At 42.4% G+C, this 16,419-nt stretch overlaps 1 protein-coding gene and 1 pseudogene across 1 annotated transcript in view; one reads left to right on the top strand and one right to left on the bottom strand.

The window, feature by feature from the left end:
- COLGALT2 (collagen beta(1-O)galactosyltransferase 2) overlaps nucleotides 1–16,419 on the bottom strand; it is a 156,889-nt gene that overhangs the window by 120,318 nt on the left and 20,152 nt on the right. The window lies entirely within an intron of this gene.
- Nucleotides 12,882–14,815, top strand: LOC106734415 (rRNA-processing protein FCF1 homolog pseudogene; annotated as a pseudogene).

Raw genomic sequence — 16,419 nt, 5'->3', positions numbered from 1 at the left:
TGGGGAAAATTCTTTCCTTTTTAAATCTGGGGTTTTTTTTTTTTTTTTTTTTTTTTTTGTCATTTTAAAAAAGTTTATTTATTCCTTGGACGGGGAATCAAGAGGGTTCTCATGCCCCAATCCACCCCAGCCACAGCCAGCCTGGGTCATGGGTACCTGCATCAGTGCAAGAGGGCAAAGGAGATCTCAGAGCATCAGCCCAGGACCTTCCCCCATGGCCTGGGCATCATGGAGCACTGGGGTAACCACTGTGCCCCTCTGCCCCTTGTCCTCAGCGTTCTGAAGGAGTTAGCATCTCTGCTCAGTTCTCTTTGCTGTCTGTCGGCCTTGTCTCACTTTTAGGGGTGAGAATCCCATAGACCTAGAGGTGAGGAGCAGTCTGGTCTATGCGTAATTACGTTTCCATCCACTGGAAACATAATATTCATAAACCATTATTTATTATTATTTATTCTTTATGTATGTGTTGATTGGTTTCTTAATATTATTGATTCATAAACCAAAAGTAAACATGACCTGATCAGCCTTGAAATGCAAATCTTGCCAAGTTCTTACACTGGCTTTTCCAGCAGCTGCGTCTACTTCATTATAACACACGATACTGCCATCTCCGAGGACATGGAAGAAAAGACTAACTGGGATGGAGGAAACAGGCAGAAAACGAACAGTATTTCTCGGCCTTCCTCATGCCTGCTGAAGATGCTCTTCTTAGACTCAGACTCTTTCACAGAAGAAGAAAAGCAGAACAGCAATCAAAAGAGAGCAGAGATTCCCCAGGGTCTCCCCTGAATCCACTCGTGTGTCCACCGACCTCTGGAATTTCTGCAGCCTCCTTCTTTAGATGGTGAGAATAGATGATTTTTGTTGTTGTTGTTGTTAATCTCTATAAGCAGTTTTGTGCAAATGTCTTAGTGTTTTAAAATACTATGAAATGTTACACAAACATGGAAAAGAAATCGCTTAATCAAAGACTTTGAACAGTAGCTAACTCGACCATGTGTGTGGCATCTGACAGCATCTGGGGTTATCGGAGGAGAAAAGTGTTTTCTTCTACACCAAATGAAAGCAGGACGGTGGGTCACATTTCCAAATCCCTTTTCTTAAGAGGGAGAGAGAAAACAATATATAAATTGACTCTAATTTTCATAATGAATATGAATGACTCTTTGAAACAAAGAAAAAAAGTTGTTTTTATTGTACTTGGTAAAGAAACTAAGTATCAAAATAAACTGTTTCCAGTGTGGAAGTGGAAATTCTAGTCAACATGAATTTGTAGTCACTGTAGAGTCAAAATGCATTCTATTTCCATCATCAAATAAGCAAAATAAGAAAAAAGGGCCCCACAGAAGAAAATTCTTATTTTCCTGCTACCCCCTGCCCCCAAAAGAGGATAAAGTTTCCTTTTTGGAGAGGTTTTTGCTATAGGGCATGTGCGCTCACCAGAAAGACAGAGAGACAGAGAGACAGAAAGTGAGAAATCACCCCCTAGTGGGGCTGACCACACCGCAATCCCTTCTCCTCCATTTTCCTCTCGGGATCTTGGGCACACATGCACACACACCAGGGGTGAGTTTAAGCCGCCGGGTCTGGGACTCAAACCACAGTCGACTACGTGGGAGTCCAGCAACATAGCCATTATGCCAACTGCTGGTCCTTAAAGTTTCCATTTTTATCCTAACTGCCAGCCGACAGATCATGAAAGAAGTGGGAGGAAACCATTAGTTGTCTTTGAATCTCAGTTTTATCACAAAATGTAAATAAATAAATAAATAAATAGCATATTGACATGTGAATCTATTAAGAAAAAGATGGGCTCTGATCTCTAGAAGCTGAGCTTAAAGGGCAGATATAGAACAGTAAACAGGTCATTAAAAACATGTAATTAGGGCCAGCAGGTGGCATGGTGGTTTCGGTGATGCACTTCCACATGGTCGACTGTGGTTTGAGTCCCAGACCTAGAGGCTTGCTGTCTCACTTTTCCTCACTCTCTCTGTCTCTCTCTGGTGAATGCACGTGCCCTATAGCAAATTTTAAAATTATAAATAAATAATAAATAAAATTAAGTAGTTCTTTAAAAAACCACACACATGTAATAGTTCTTTTTAAAAAATGTAGGAACCAGCAGTAAGTGTAATGGCTATGTAGCTAGACTCCCATGCAGTGGACCATGGTTTGAGTTCCCGACCCAGTGGCTTAAACTCACGCCAGGCGCATGTGGGTGCGTGCCCAAGATCCCGAGAGGAGAATGGAGGAGAAGGGATTGCGGCGTGGCCATCCCCTGGGAAGTGATTTCTCACGTTCCCTCCCACATGTCGGTCTCTCTCTGACCAGCGCACGTGGCCTATGGCAAAAACAAAACAAAACAAAAACAAAGAAAGATGATGTAGCCTGTAATGTGGGAGAAAGGTTGGCTTCATGAGGGGTCAGACTGAGGCCAGAGCAAGCCATTAGATGAGAGATGATGGTCACGTAAACTAAGAAAATGACAGAAGATGGGGAAAAGTGGAAAAACTCAAGGACTAGTCAGGAAGAAGCGACAGGATCTGACTGACAGGTTGACCCTATGGTGGGGGAGGGGTCTGTGTTTCTGTTTGGGCCGAGGTGGTGGGACATGGGAGACAGAGCTGGCTGAGAAAAGGGATGAGAGGGTGGTGAGTTCAGTTTGAGACATACAAATTAGGGGGATCTACGAAGAGGCCAGAAGGCCACCAGGGCCTGAGCTCTGGAGACACAGTCAGGGATAAAATGTGTGTGGTTGGGGGAGGGCGGTGGGGACATCACATACACTTGGTTGCTGAAGCGACAGGAATAGACCATAACCTATGATAAGTTTGTCAATGAAAAGGAGGCCAAATCTGGATCCCTACAGGCCACCTTTCTTTTTTCTTTTTTTTTTTTTTTTTAAGAATTATCTATGACTTTTTTAAAAAATTGACTAGGGAGAGACAGAGAGAGAAAGAAAGGGAAAGTAAGAAAGCAAGCTGCCAGGTACAGGACTCGAACTGCAATCAACCGTGTGGGAGTCTAGCGCCTTAACCACTACACCACCGGCTGGCCCTGAGACCACCACTTTGAAGGAACATGCAGCAAGACAGAAGTGAGCCATAGAGGACAACTCAGTAAGAAGAAAATGAAGAGAGTGGAATTGTGGATTCTGCTGTGAAATAGGAAAATACTACGACCCACACGGCTGATCGCAGCAGAAAGACCTTGAAGAGAAGGTGCCAAGTGCCACAGGGATTAATGACTGGGATTGCTGGTGATCTTGGCAAAGGATTATGCCTAAACGTGTGTTCATGGATATATATCTATCAGCTTTGCTTGCTACTGAAAATATTTAGATTAAATAAGATCTTTATTGAATTAATAAAACGTGGGGAGAAAAAGGCATAGAAAGCAACCATGGATACCAGAGACAGTGTGGGCGGAGGGTGGGAGATGGCAGAGGGTGAGAGACAGGGAATCCAGGCCGGGGGCCGGGGGGGGGGAGTAAAATATACAGGAAAGAAGAAAGGGTCAGTTATTTGATGACGATAACACGTATGTTGACGTGCTTGATTGAGCCAATATACATACAGTGTATTCTGGATGGAAAAATCTCATTTTGTATGCTATAATGATGTATAGTAAATGAATGTAAATAAATAAATTTAAATTTAAAAAAGGGGAAAAAAGAAACTCGGGCAGGTTGGTGGTTGTGAAAACTAGATTAGGGAAATGAGGTGAGGAATGATTGTCAAGGCGGCCTGTAAACCACTCTATCTCGGGGAGCTTGACTCAGTCCTTGAGGGCTGGGACTGGTGGCATTCCCTTTTGTGTCCCTAACACACAAAGAGTGACAAATAAACATCTGCTGAATTAACGCCCCATGGAGAGGCAGGAGAAGCCAAGGCTACTGGGGAGGTCCAGTCAAAGGAAGAGGATGAGAGCCAGAGTAAAAATTCAGATGTTTTCTTTAGACCGGAAGAGGTGTCTCTGTCTCTCTTTTTAAAAAAAATCATTATTTGATTTAGCTTTATTTAGTTAGTTAGTTTATTTGCACCAGAGAGAAGCAGAGCAAGTGTGAGAAAGCAAGCCTCCCGGTCCAGGACTCGAACTGCAGTCAGTCATGTGGGAGTCCAGTGCCCTTAACCACCACACCACCTGCCTGTTCCACAGAAAGTGGTTTCTCTTACATCAGTACAGGATCAAAGGAAAAATGAAATACATTAGATAAAATTCACGTGTGTGTGTGTGTGGGGGGGTTGTTGCGTGTGTGTGTGCGTGTTTTCTTTCTGTGTGTGTATATTTAAATGCAAATGAAAATGCAAAGATGGCAACTGTAGACCATTCTCTCAAGAAGCTTACCCCTAAGCTCTTGTATCTCATTCCCTGCTGTCTAACAGGGAGTGAGTAGATAATGAATAGATCCTAAGTCCCAGCTGTAAAACCATAGACGCAAGTGAAATTCAAACATACTAGGGGCTCTAACTCATTATAATTTATTGACTCACGGTTCACTGTCATGAATCTAGTGAGTAACTTAAAATGTCAAAAATGATGCTATAAAAATGAAATCTTACTCCAAGCCTTAAACTGTCATGGATGGCCTTATTTATAGGCACATGGTGCTTTCTGAGGCCATGGTTAATAAAATGTGACAAAAATGTGCTTTTTTATGCACTAAATGACCCTAAATTATTACATGTATCTCAATCAAAATTATCTAAAATTTTTCACTGTGATTATAAATTATAGGTCAGTAACAGTTTTATCATTCAGTCAATTACACCAAGGATCCAGGAGGGAATTAAACAGCAAGCCTGGGGCAAGACTTCTTGTACTGAGCCTTGTCCAAGTCAGTGAGGCCAAAGCAGCTGTAGGAATGTCGGCAAAACACTTCATTGTGGGGAATAAATGTAGGTATTAAAGTACTATTTATAACTACAAATTGGGGGATGCCATTTTTTTTCACTAATGAGATTTCATTGTTAACTATTATGGTGTGCTAGGGCAGGTATCAGGTTTTAAATCAAAGGATTTGTAAACGTAGATTTCATACATTTGGGACTTATACAACTTGGGGAACCTGCTTTAAGAACTGGGATAGAAAATTCCAAATGTAAAATTAAATATAGAAAGTGAATTTAAAAATTATTTTAGTAAAAACGCATAGTGAATTCTTTTGAGAAACGAATGATAACAAAAGTTGAAGGCTGACAAATGCCATAAACATCCAAAGCCTAGAAAAATACTTTGCTAACTGCCTAACGTACATCTAAAATTTTACTTTCTTCCACTTTTGCTTACATACTAACCTCCTCATAAACACCTATCTATATCTTTTTGTACAGAGAGGATAGAAAAACAACTTAACCTTTCCTCAATCAAGGTGGATTGAAATTTGCTTTTTAATTATTATTATCCCTTTTCTTGAAGAGAGATTTTTTGCTGTAGGGCGCATGTGCTCACTGGAAAAACAGAGAGACAGAAAGTGAGAAATCGTCCCAAGGAGGGATGGCCACGCTGCAATTCCTTCTTCTTCATTCTCCTCTTGGGATTTTGAGCACGCACACACGCATGCCTGGCATGAGTTTCAAGCCACTGGGCCCAGGACTTGAACAACGTTGACCACGTGGAAGTCCAGTGACATAACCATTATGCTATCTACTGGTCCCTGAAATTTGCTTTTTATTATTAACAGTTAAGAAAATGTTCAGGGACAGGGAGTGGCATGATGGTTAAGGTACTAGACTCCTACATGGTTGACTGGTGTTCAAGTCCCTGACCTAGTGGCTTGCTTTCTCACTTTCTCTTTCTTTTTCTCTCTGGTCAAATTCAATAATGATGACAAATAAAATTAAATAAATAAAATAATTTTTGAGAGTTTCTTTTTGCTATAGGGCATATGTGCTCACCAGAAAGACAGAGAGAGACAGAGAGACAGAAAGTGAGAAATTACCCCCACCGAGGGGACGGCCATACCACAATCCCTTTTCCTCCATTCTCCTCTCGGGGTCTTGGGCACACACGCGTGCGCACCCGGCGTGAGTTTAAGTCACCGGGTCCGGGACGCAAACCACAGTCAACTACATGGGAGTCCAGTGACATAGCCATTATGCCAACTGCTGATTCCAATACAATAATTTTTTAAAAAGAAAATATTCAAGCCATCTCACTGTGTTGGTGACAGTTTCATATGCCATTTCAAATGGGACTGATCGACTGTCAGCCCAAGATATATTGAAGCTGCTTAGAACCCAACCTAGAAAACATATACACAGCAGCCCCCCCTTACCCACAATTTTGCATGTGTGGTTTCAGTCACGGCAGTCAACCACAGGTGGAAAACAATAAATGGAAAATCCCCAAAATAAACAAGACTTAGGTTTGAAATCGTGTGCTACACTGAGTAGCAAAATCTCGCACCATCCTGCTCCGTCCCACCCAGGACATGAATCATCCCTTCATCTGGCATATCCTCGCTGCACATACTGCTTCCCGCTCGTCACTCAGCAGCCACTCAGAATCAACACACGGAAGAGCCTAGTAGACAGGGTTCAGTACTACGCACACTCTCCGGCATCCCTGTGGATAAGCGAGGGCCGCAGTACTCAGTACCCAGACGTCCTGCTGTTTGTAGTACTGCCATGAGTATTCTGATAGTTTCTATTTCATAGATTGTCACAGAATAAAAGAAGCATGTCTGGCATGTTTATCATTATATTCCATTGTGTCCACTGTGCTATCAAGTCAGTTTCTGATGGACACTTTCTTTCCACTAGACAGTAAAGAAAATGAAATCATGCACTAAATCAATTTTCCACTGCTGGAGGTTGGAAGTATCTTTCAGAGACAAGCTTCGATCATGGTTTCTCCTCTACGTCTCACTTCCTTCTGATGCCAGCCACATCTCAGAGCCATGGGCCCTTCGCCTGTGTCAGGAGAAACCTAAGAGTCACACGCTATGCATGAAAGTCACTGTGAACCACAACTCCCTCAACCCCAAACTAAATGCACCCCAAGGGAACTTCCCCTGAACTAGGTCGCAGATAAGCTCATTGTCACCCAGTATCAACCAAATTTAGTTGTTAGTCGACTAAAGGGCCCTAGCCGATTGCCGACAAAATATTTTCTTTCGCAGGTTTCACCCAAAAAAATGGGAATTCTCCGAAATACCCCATTTCTTGCAGGGGGACTGAAAGATCGAGCTTCTATAGTTTTGTATGAACCCACCTCTGGGCTGGCTCAGGTCACACCTCTGCCCTAAGCTCGTGACTCCAGAGAAACGTTAACTGATCTGAATTGCAGTGTCTCTTTTGTCAAAGGAGGCTGCAAATGTTATAATTCTGGATGTTTCCAGGACTTTAAGATCTGAATGAATTAATTCACAGAGACTGCTATCAAGATGCTTTGTACTCAGTAAGTGTTCAATAAATACTAGCATTTGTTATTAAGCGAAAGTGGTATACACCGCAAGGTACAATATGACCAACTGTTCAGAATGATAATCCATGTACCAAAAATAAAGACATTAAGCAGACATGATTGTCATACATTAATTAAAATAGATTCTTTACAATATCATTACCCCAAATGACTTTTTGTATTTGAAAACAACAAAACTACCTTTAAAAATGACATCTGAGGGACCAGCAGTTAGCGTAATGGCTACGTCACTGGATTCCCATGTAGTAGACCGTGGTTCAAGTCCTGGACCTGGTGGCTTAAACTCATGCTGGGTGCATGTGCGTGCGTGCCCAAGATCCTAAGAGGAGAATGGAGGAGAAGGGATTGTTGCGTGGCCATCCCCGCTGGGGGGGGTGATTTCTCGCTTTCTGTCTCTCTGTCTCTCTCTGTCTATCTGGTGAGTACATGCAGCCTATAGCAAAAACCTCTCAAAAAAAAAAAAAAGACATCTGAGAAGCTTAACTTATACAGATAGAACACTCTCTCTTCTAATCTCACTACATTTGAACGGGGGCAGGGGAAGTGAGTGATTTGCTGCACTATGGTGTTACAGGGGGAGAAGGATGTTTCTTTTCCAGTATTAATTATTCTAACTGGCTTGTTATATTTCCTTTCCTAGGAAGCATATAAAGAATTCCATTTTCAGAAATCGAGGTTTCAAAACATCTTCAGAAGCAAAGTAAGCAAAATGGAAAACAAATCTTCACAGTGAGTTCACTTTTTCATTGCTAATAAAATCAAGTAACACTATAAATCTTTTTCATACGATACACATGCTTCCCTTTACCTTGAAAATATAAATATTTAATAGGATATAAACAGTAACACTATACAAAATTTCTAGATGAAAAGATGTGAGATATTTCAGAGCCAAATTTGACACAGAGGCCCCTAAAGAAATGAATGTGAAACCTTTCGAAGGCAAACATTACTATGCTGAAAAATTCTCCAGACAGCAGGGATCAGAATAAACTGAGAAATAAGAAATCTCTCTTTTTTTTTTTTTTCCAGTAGCAAGCGGTTCCAAATTTAGAGAGCAAGGTCAGTCTTTCAAAAATACAAATTGAGGTCACCGTGGAACTATACATCTGTGTACAACAAATCAGATTGTAATCATTACTTCAATAGAGATTAAGCTAAACATTTTTATAGCAAAGTGGAAAGTTTAATAAAAGTGAGGGGAGGCAAATAAAAATAAATAAATAAAGTTAAATAAAGTAATTCTTTAAAAAAATAAAATAAAATAAAGGGGGACAGCAGGTGGTGTGGTAGTGACTCCCACATGGCAAACTGTGGTTCGAGTCCTGGGCCTAGTAGCTTGCTTTCTCACTTTCCTCTGTTTCTCACTCTGTCCCTCTCTGGTCAAATTAAAATAAATAAAGTTAAATAAAATAATTCTTTAAAAAAGAGAGAGAATGTGAGGGGAGGAAAAAGAGAGCTCCCAAGAAGGAAAGGGTTCTGGGAACCAGCAGTTAGCGTAATGGCTATGTTGCTGGACTCCCACATAGTTGACTGTGGTTCGTGTCCCGGACCCGGTGGCTTAAAACTCACGCCGGGCACGTGTGCGTGCATGCCCAAGATCCCGAGAGGAGAATGGAGGAGAAGGGTGATTTCTCGCTTTCTGTCTCTATGTCTCTCTCTGTCTGTCTGGCGAGCGCACGTGCCCTATAGTGAAAACCTCTCCAAAAAAAAAAAAAAAAGGAAGGGATCCTGAAAAAGGGGTTGCCTGAAATTAGGCTGAAAACTTTTGAGTTGAAACACTTGAATTTGAATGGCTGAGGTTGTTTTTCACACACTCTATAAATGTACTCTTCTTTTTTCAAAAAATGAATCATTGCTTTCTATTCTGAATTTTGGCCTCTGGACATCAGCCCACTTCTTGCACTGTACAGAAGGCGGAAGAAATGCCATTGACCTAAAGAATCCAAGTCTTATGGAGTGAAAAGGAGCACTTGGAGGGCTCAGGTATGAGACAGAAAAAACCCTGGCAGTTATCTTACTTTTCGTGAAGAAGCCAGTACTGAGCTCTGCCAGGCAGACAGCTATGAGCTCACTGGTCTGAAATAATTACTCACTGAGACTTTTCCCCAGGACAGCGCTAATGGGTTTGTGCAGGAAATAGAACTCAAATATTACTTTACAGGGTTTCTCTTTTTAAATCAGAACCCTTTGCCTGAATTTGTGCCTGATGGAGTTCCTTGTTATGTTCATTGAACTAGGAAGTTAAATAGAAAAAAATCAATTAAAGCAGATTTTTGTTTTGTTTTTGTTTTGTTTTTGGAGAGGTTTTTAGAGAGTGTGTGCACTCACTAGAAAGACAGAGACAGACAGACAGAAAGTGAGAAAACACCCCCCAGGGTAGATGGCCACACCGCAATCCTTTCTCCTCCATTCTCTTCCATTCTCCTCTCAGGATCTCGGGCACACACACACCTGCGCACATGCGCCCAGTGTGAGCTTAATCCACCGGGTCTGGGACTCGAACCGCGGTCGACTACATGGGAGTCCAGTGATATAGCCATTACACCAACTGCTGGTTCCAGCAGATTGTTTTTAATTCACATTCTTTATATTTGGTGGTCTCATTTCTATTTTAGAAGATAAAGAAATTCAAGCCTCCAACAATTGAAACCAAAAGAAAGGGAAGAATTTAGGAGATCTAATATTCCACAACTGAGACTTAGAATTTAGGCATAAATTAAAGCAAACCTCAAAGAAATTGCTCCATTTAACCCAGAGCTAATCTGAGAAATACTCTTTTTAATTAAGATGGGATGTGCTATGATGTCTACCAAAGAAACGGAGACATCAAAACTGGACTGTGAAAATCGACAGGTGGCATGGCGGTTTAGGTGCTAGACTGCCACACGGAGACCCAGGGTTCAAGACCTGAATCTGGAGGCTTGCTATTATACGTTCCCTTTCCTTCAAATTAAAAATAAAAATAACAAATAAAATAGATAATTATTAATTTAAAAAAGTGGACCGTGTTCATCTGATCTTTGGGGAAGATGCAGAGCAGGATTCAAACCAATGATTTGTGTTTTGCAAATTTTTGCTCCATGCGTAAAGAGAACAAATGACTAAGAGAAGAGAAAACAATTCACCTGAGACTCAGTGACTTATGCTATAGGTTGAGCAGGTCTGTCAACACTCCTAACCTTGCTCCTAGTGCGGGAGAAGACGCAGATCTGACACACTCAGCACTCGCCCGTTCCTTAGGCTCACTGGATATGTAGAATGTCTGCATTTATTGTGGAGGTGGTGTGTTCTGTTCGCTTAGTTGTGTTTTTAAATATTGCACTTTAATTTTTCATGAGCATTGTCCCTCTGAATCTTATGAGTGCGGACATTGACACTGACGACAGTAGAGGAAGAAAAATAATGTCTTTCCAGAACATTCCACTGTGAAATCAGGATGCAGAGGGAATTGGCTGACAGAATACACAAATGTTAATGGCATAACTAATATTTATTTCCATTAACCGGTGGATGTTAAACTGTATAGTTGAATGGGTTGGTAAGAATTAAAATAAAAACATACCATTGTTGATGGTATTAAAAACCAGTCATAGTTCTTCCAAAAAGCAGCTCAAAGTAGAATGGCGTGCAATCCTTTTTTTCTCCCCCCGTGGAGAGGTTTTCGCTATAGGGCACGTGCGCTCGCCAGAAAGACAGAGAGAGACAGAGAGACAGAAAGCGAGAAATCATCCCCCAGGGGGGATGGCCACGCCACAATCCCTTCTCCTCCATTCTCCTCTTGGGATCTCGGGCACGCACGCACATGTGCCCGGCGTGAGTTTAAGCTGCTGGGTCCGGGACGTGAACCGCGGTCGACTACGTGGGAGTCCAGCGACAAAGCCATTACGCTAACTGCTGGTCCCAGGAGTGCAATCCTGAAGGCAAATCTGATGCCAATGAAAACAGACTTAGCCACACCAACTGATGCTTTCTTCTGATCAGTGAAACCTCTCCCCGACTTTCTCCATTCTGCCCTCCTCTCCATCTTGACAAGGCAGTTCCTTCTCATCATTTGAATATTACCTTCTCAAAAAGCCCTTCTCTGACCACCCTATCTATGAAACACTCCCCATGACTCTTACTTTCTCCCAAACATGTGTCACTTTTAATTATCTTGTTTTTTCATTTACTTGTTTATTACCTCTCTCCCCCAGTATACTATAAGATCTGTGACAGCAAGTCTGTATCTATACCTTTGGCAACTCAAACAATGACACTTGTCACTGTTATGTGATTATGTGGCCCAGGCATCCATGACACCCTCCCTTGGAGTCTTCCATGAGGTTATGCTTAGATGTGGTGCTGGCTTTTGTTCACATGCCTTAGCCCCTGACTGTCGAGCCTCTCCATGAGACAGCTTGGTTGTCCTCCTGCTGTGGAGGCTTGCCCCCTCCCCCCCAGAGAAAGTACTCACAAGACCACTGCAAAAACTGCAAAGACCTTTATGACCTGACCTCAGATGTGACACATTCTCACTTCCACCCATTCTATGATGTCATGCGAGTCAGAGTAGGAAGCGGCTGCCAGAGGAAACTCGCCAGAAAGACAGAGAGAGACAGAGAGACAGAAAGCGAGAAATCATCCCCCAGGGGGGATGGCCACGCCACAATCCCTTCTCCTCCATTCTCCTCTTGGGATCTCGGGCACGCACGCACATGTGCCCGGCGTGAGTTTAAGCTGCTGGGTCCGGGACGTGAACCGCGGTCGACTACGTGGGAGTCCAGCGACAAAGCCATTACGCTAACTGCTGGTCCCAGGAGTGCAATCCTGAAGGCAAATCTGATGCCAATGAAAACAGACTTAGCCACACCAACTGATGCTTTCTTCTGATCAGTGAAACCTCTCCCCGACTTTCTCCATTCTGCCCTCCTCTCCATCTTGACAAGGCAGTTCCTTCTCATCATTTGAATATTACCTTCTCAAAAAGCCCTTCTCTGACCACCCTATCTATGAAACACTCCCCATGACTCTTACTTTCTCCCAAACATGTGTCACTTTTAATTATCTTGTTTTTTCATTTACTTGTTTATTACCTCTCTCCCCCAGTATACTATAAGATCTGTGACAGCAAGTCTGTATCTATACCTTTGGCAACTCAAACAATGACACTTGTCACTGTTATGTGATTATGTGGCCCAGGCATCCATGACACCCTCCCTTGGAGTCTTCCATGAGGTTATGCTTAGATGTGGTGCTGGCTTTTGTTCACATGCCTTAGCCCCTGACTGTCGAGCCTCTCCATGAGACAGCTTGGTTGTCCTCCTGCTGTGGAGGCTTGCCCCCTCCCCCCCAGAGAAAGTACTCACAAGACCACTGCAAAAACTGCAAAGACCTTTATGACCTGACCTCAGATGTGACACATTCTCACTTCCACCCATTCTATGATGTCATGCGAGTCAGAGTAGGAAGCGGCTGCCAGAGGAAAGGACCACTGGGTACCATCTTGGAGGTCAGTTGAAATATTGCAAATCACAAGGTACTATTTTTTAAAAGCAGGCCTTTATTTTTAAGACAGGGTCTTACTATGTCACTGTCCTCCTGCCTGAGCCTCCCAAGTAGCTGGCACAACAAGTGCATCCTATGATGTGAAGCTTTCAGAGTGGGCCAAGAATCCAACTTGGGCTGCCATGTAGTCTCAGCCTACAAAGTAGCAGCATCAACCACCACATACTACCATAGCTGGGTAGAAAAAAAGCAAGAATATATCCAAACAACCTCATATTTTTACATATTATTTCAACATTGAAAGGAATTTTTTTTTTTTTGGAGAGGTTTTTCGCTATAGGGCGCGTGCGCTCATCAGACAGAGAGACATAGAGACAGAAAGTGAGAAATCGCCCCCCATGGGGGATGGTCATGCCGCAATCCCTTCTCCTCCATTCTCCTCTCGGAATCTTGGGCACGCATGCACACGCGCCCAGCGTGAGTTTTAAGCCACCGGGTCTGGGACGCAAACCACGGTCGACTACGTGGGAGTCCAGCGACATAGCCATTACGCTAACTGCTGGTTCCCAGGAATTTTAAAGAAATAACCAGAGCTTTCTACTTTTCTAAAGAACCTGAAAAAAGTATGAAATTGTTCTTAGTGACTGCTGTGGTTTGACTGCCCAAAGTCTGTATGTTGGGAATTTTAACAATATGGAGGTGTTGGAACATGGGATCTTTTTAAAAAAAATTTATTTATTTATTATTATTATTACCTTAATTTGCTATAGGGTACGTACACACGAGAGAGAGAGAGAGAGAGAGAGAGAGCAAGCAAGCCACAAGGTCTGGGACTCGAACCATAGCCGGCTGTGTGGGAGTCCAGCTCATCAACCACTATGACACCTGCTGGCCCCAAGAGACTTAGGACTTTTAAGGGATAATTAGGCTAGGAGGGATCTACCTTCACAGATGGATTAGTGTCACTATTCCAGGAGTGTGTTCCTTATAAATTGACTTACTCTTGGGTGATTTCAGAAGAAACCAGAGTGCGGCGTGAGCATGGGGAAACCAAAGAGAACAACAAAGTGTGCGACCATGAAGCGAATGCTTAGTCTCAGAGATCAGAGGCTTAAAGAAAAGGATAGATTAAAACCTAAAGAGAAAGAAAAGAAAGATCCTAGCACACTGAAGGAAAGAGACATCCACCGACACCCTTCCTCCTTATTCTTTCAATGTAATACATAGCAGGGTCCACCTTACCACACCCTGGTTGATACCAACTTTATCAACTTTTCCATTAAAGCCAAACTGGACTTAGTGCAGTCAGTGATGGACCGTCCTACGCCAAGTGTATCCCTGGTATAACTGACTGTGTGATGGCTGAAACTGAGAAACTGGGGCCAAAGTATCGAGTGGCTCTAAGGATCCAAGATTTGAACGATGACCATGCACGCATAAAGGAACCATTGCCGATGACTGTTTAGTACAGAGAGTAGCTCAGCACAAGTGTCACATCATGACCACAGTTGACCAAGATCTTAAATAAAGAATCCCGAAGATCCTGGAAGTTCCTATCATGTACATTTCTAACCATACATACAACACTGAGTGGATGCCAGATGACTATGGAGCCCCTCGGTTCTAATTCTTAAAGGACAAAGTTCCTCTGCCTTTCCTTGACCAAATATCTCTGTTGCCAGTTCATTAAACACGCTGTTTGTCATGAATTATTATCCTGTTCACCTATCTGCTGTATAATGAGCTGAGTATGGTCAAGTACACTTACTTTTCAATGCTGTTTTGAAAATGTTTGTTTCATTGAAAAACTTTTTGCATCTTTTTATTTTAAAAAAGTGACTTTCTCTCTCATGCTCTCTTTGCCCTTTTACCATGAGACAACACAGAAAGAAGACCATCACCAGAGGCTGGCTTCTTGACCTTGGACTTCTCAGCCTCCAGAACTGTAAACCAAATGAATGTCTGTTCATTATAAATTACCCAGTCTGCCGTAGACTGCTATAGCAGCACAGAACAGAATCATACAGGGATGAAAGAAATGAAAGAAATCATAAAATGATCATTTTTGTCTCCTTCACTTTGTATTTAACACCAGATTACTGGTTTTGTTTTACTGTCTATCTAGTTGGGAACGTAGAGTACTCAAACACTTTGAAATGTCAAAGTGGAATGAATGCCAAGTTCAGATGAAGCTGGGAGGAGTTTGAGCAAGTATTTGGAAGCAGGTCCCCAGACAGAATCTGCAGCCCAGGTCTCTTTTGAGACAATGATATATGCAGTTCTTCTACCAAAAATGATCTCCCTAGTTAACTGTTGATTGTTCAGGGGTCTGGAAAAGATAGTGTACTATTTTACCACCCAGAGTGACATTAACTACAGGCTGTAGCCCTGTGTATTCTTTCTTACGAGAAATCAAAGGCCAAAGAAGGTATATATATATGTGTGTATGTATATATATATACATACACACACACATATATATATATATATAGAGAGAGAGAGAGGTATTCACATACACACATATATACATGTAATTTTCTTAAGCTGCTAAAAACAAGTGACCTGTCTGAGTTTTTTTAAAAGTTATAGCCACTTTATTTTTATTTATTTATTTATTTATTTTGCTTGAGGGCATATGAGCTCACCAGAGAGAGACAGAGAGGAGAAAGCACACGCCCCCCTTCCCCATGAAGAATTGCTGTACTGCAGTCCTTCTCCATCTTTCCTCCTTCTGGGATTCTGGGCATGCACGCAAACATGCCTGGCATGTTTCTCAGTCTACTGGATCCAGAACACAGACATGCACAGTTGGCCATGTGGGATCCAGCTGCCTTAAACATGGCCGCAGAGTCGGCCTGTAAGTCATCATCACTTTTTACAACTTAAAGGAAGAACAGCTCCTCCCAATGATTTCAGATAAGGTGGCTGAATTTCTGCTACAACCACTACAACTCATTATATGGATCATGCAATGAATGAATCCATCAAGAAATGAATGAGGATCTTCCTAGAAAAATGTCTCTTTAGAAATATAAAAAGAATTGGAAAAGAGATGATGGCACCACATCCATAATGCTAATAGAAGTGAGAATGAGAACTAAAATTCACCAGAAAGAAATGATTTCAGAAGGTCTAAAGGAGACCTCGGTTTGTTCATCCTCTGTTCCTTTGGCATCAAAAATGATCACGTGGGACCAGCAGTTAGCATAATGGCTATGTCACTGGACTCCCAAGTAGTCGACCGTGGTTCGTGTCCTGGACCCAGTGGCTTAAAACTCACACTGGGCACATGTGCGTGCGTGCCCAAAATCCCGAGAGGAGAATGGAAGAGAAGGGATTACAGCGTGGCCATCCTCCCGGGGGGTGGTTTCTTGCTTTCTGTCTCTGTCTCTGTCTGCCTGGTGAGCACACGTGCCCTATATCAAAAACCTCTCCAAAAAAAAAAGAGAGATCACGTGCTTCTCTCAGGGAAATTATTTGTTTTCTAGCCGAAAGCTACAGAAT

Source organism: Tupaia chinensis, unplaced genomic scaffold (genome assembly GCF_000334495.1).
Source record: "Tupaia chinensis unplaced genomic scaffold, TupChi_1.0 Scaffold000112_1, whole genome shotgun sequence".
Lineage (NCBI taxonomy): Eukaryota > Metazoa > Chordata > Mammalia > Scandentia > Tupaiidae > Tupaia > Tupaia belangeri.
Note: the sequence above shows the minus strand (reverse complement) of the source record. Positions and strands in the feature narration are given on the sequence as shown.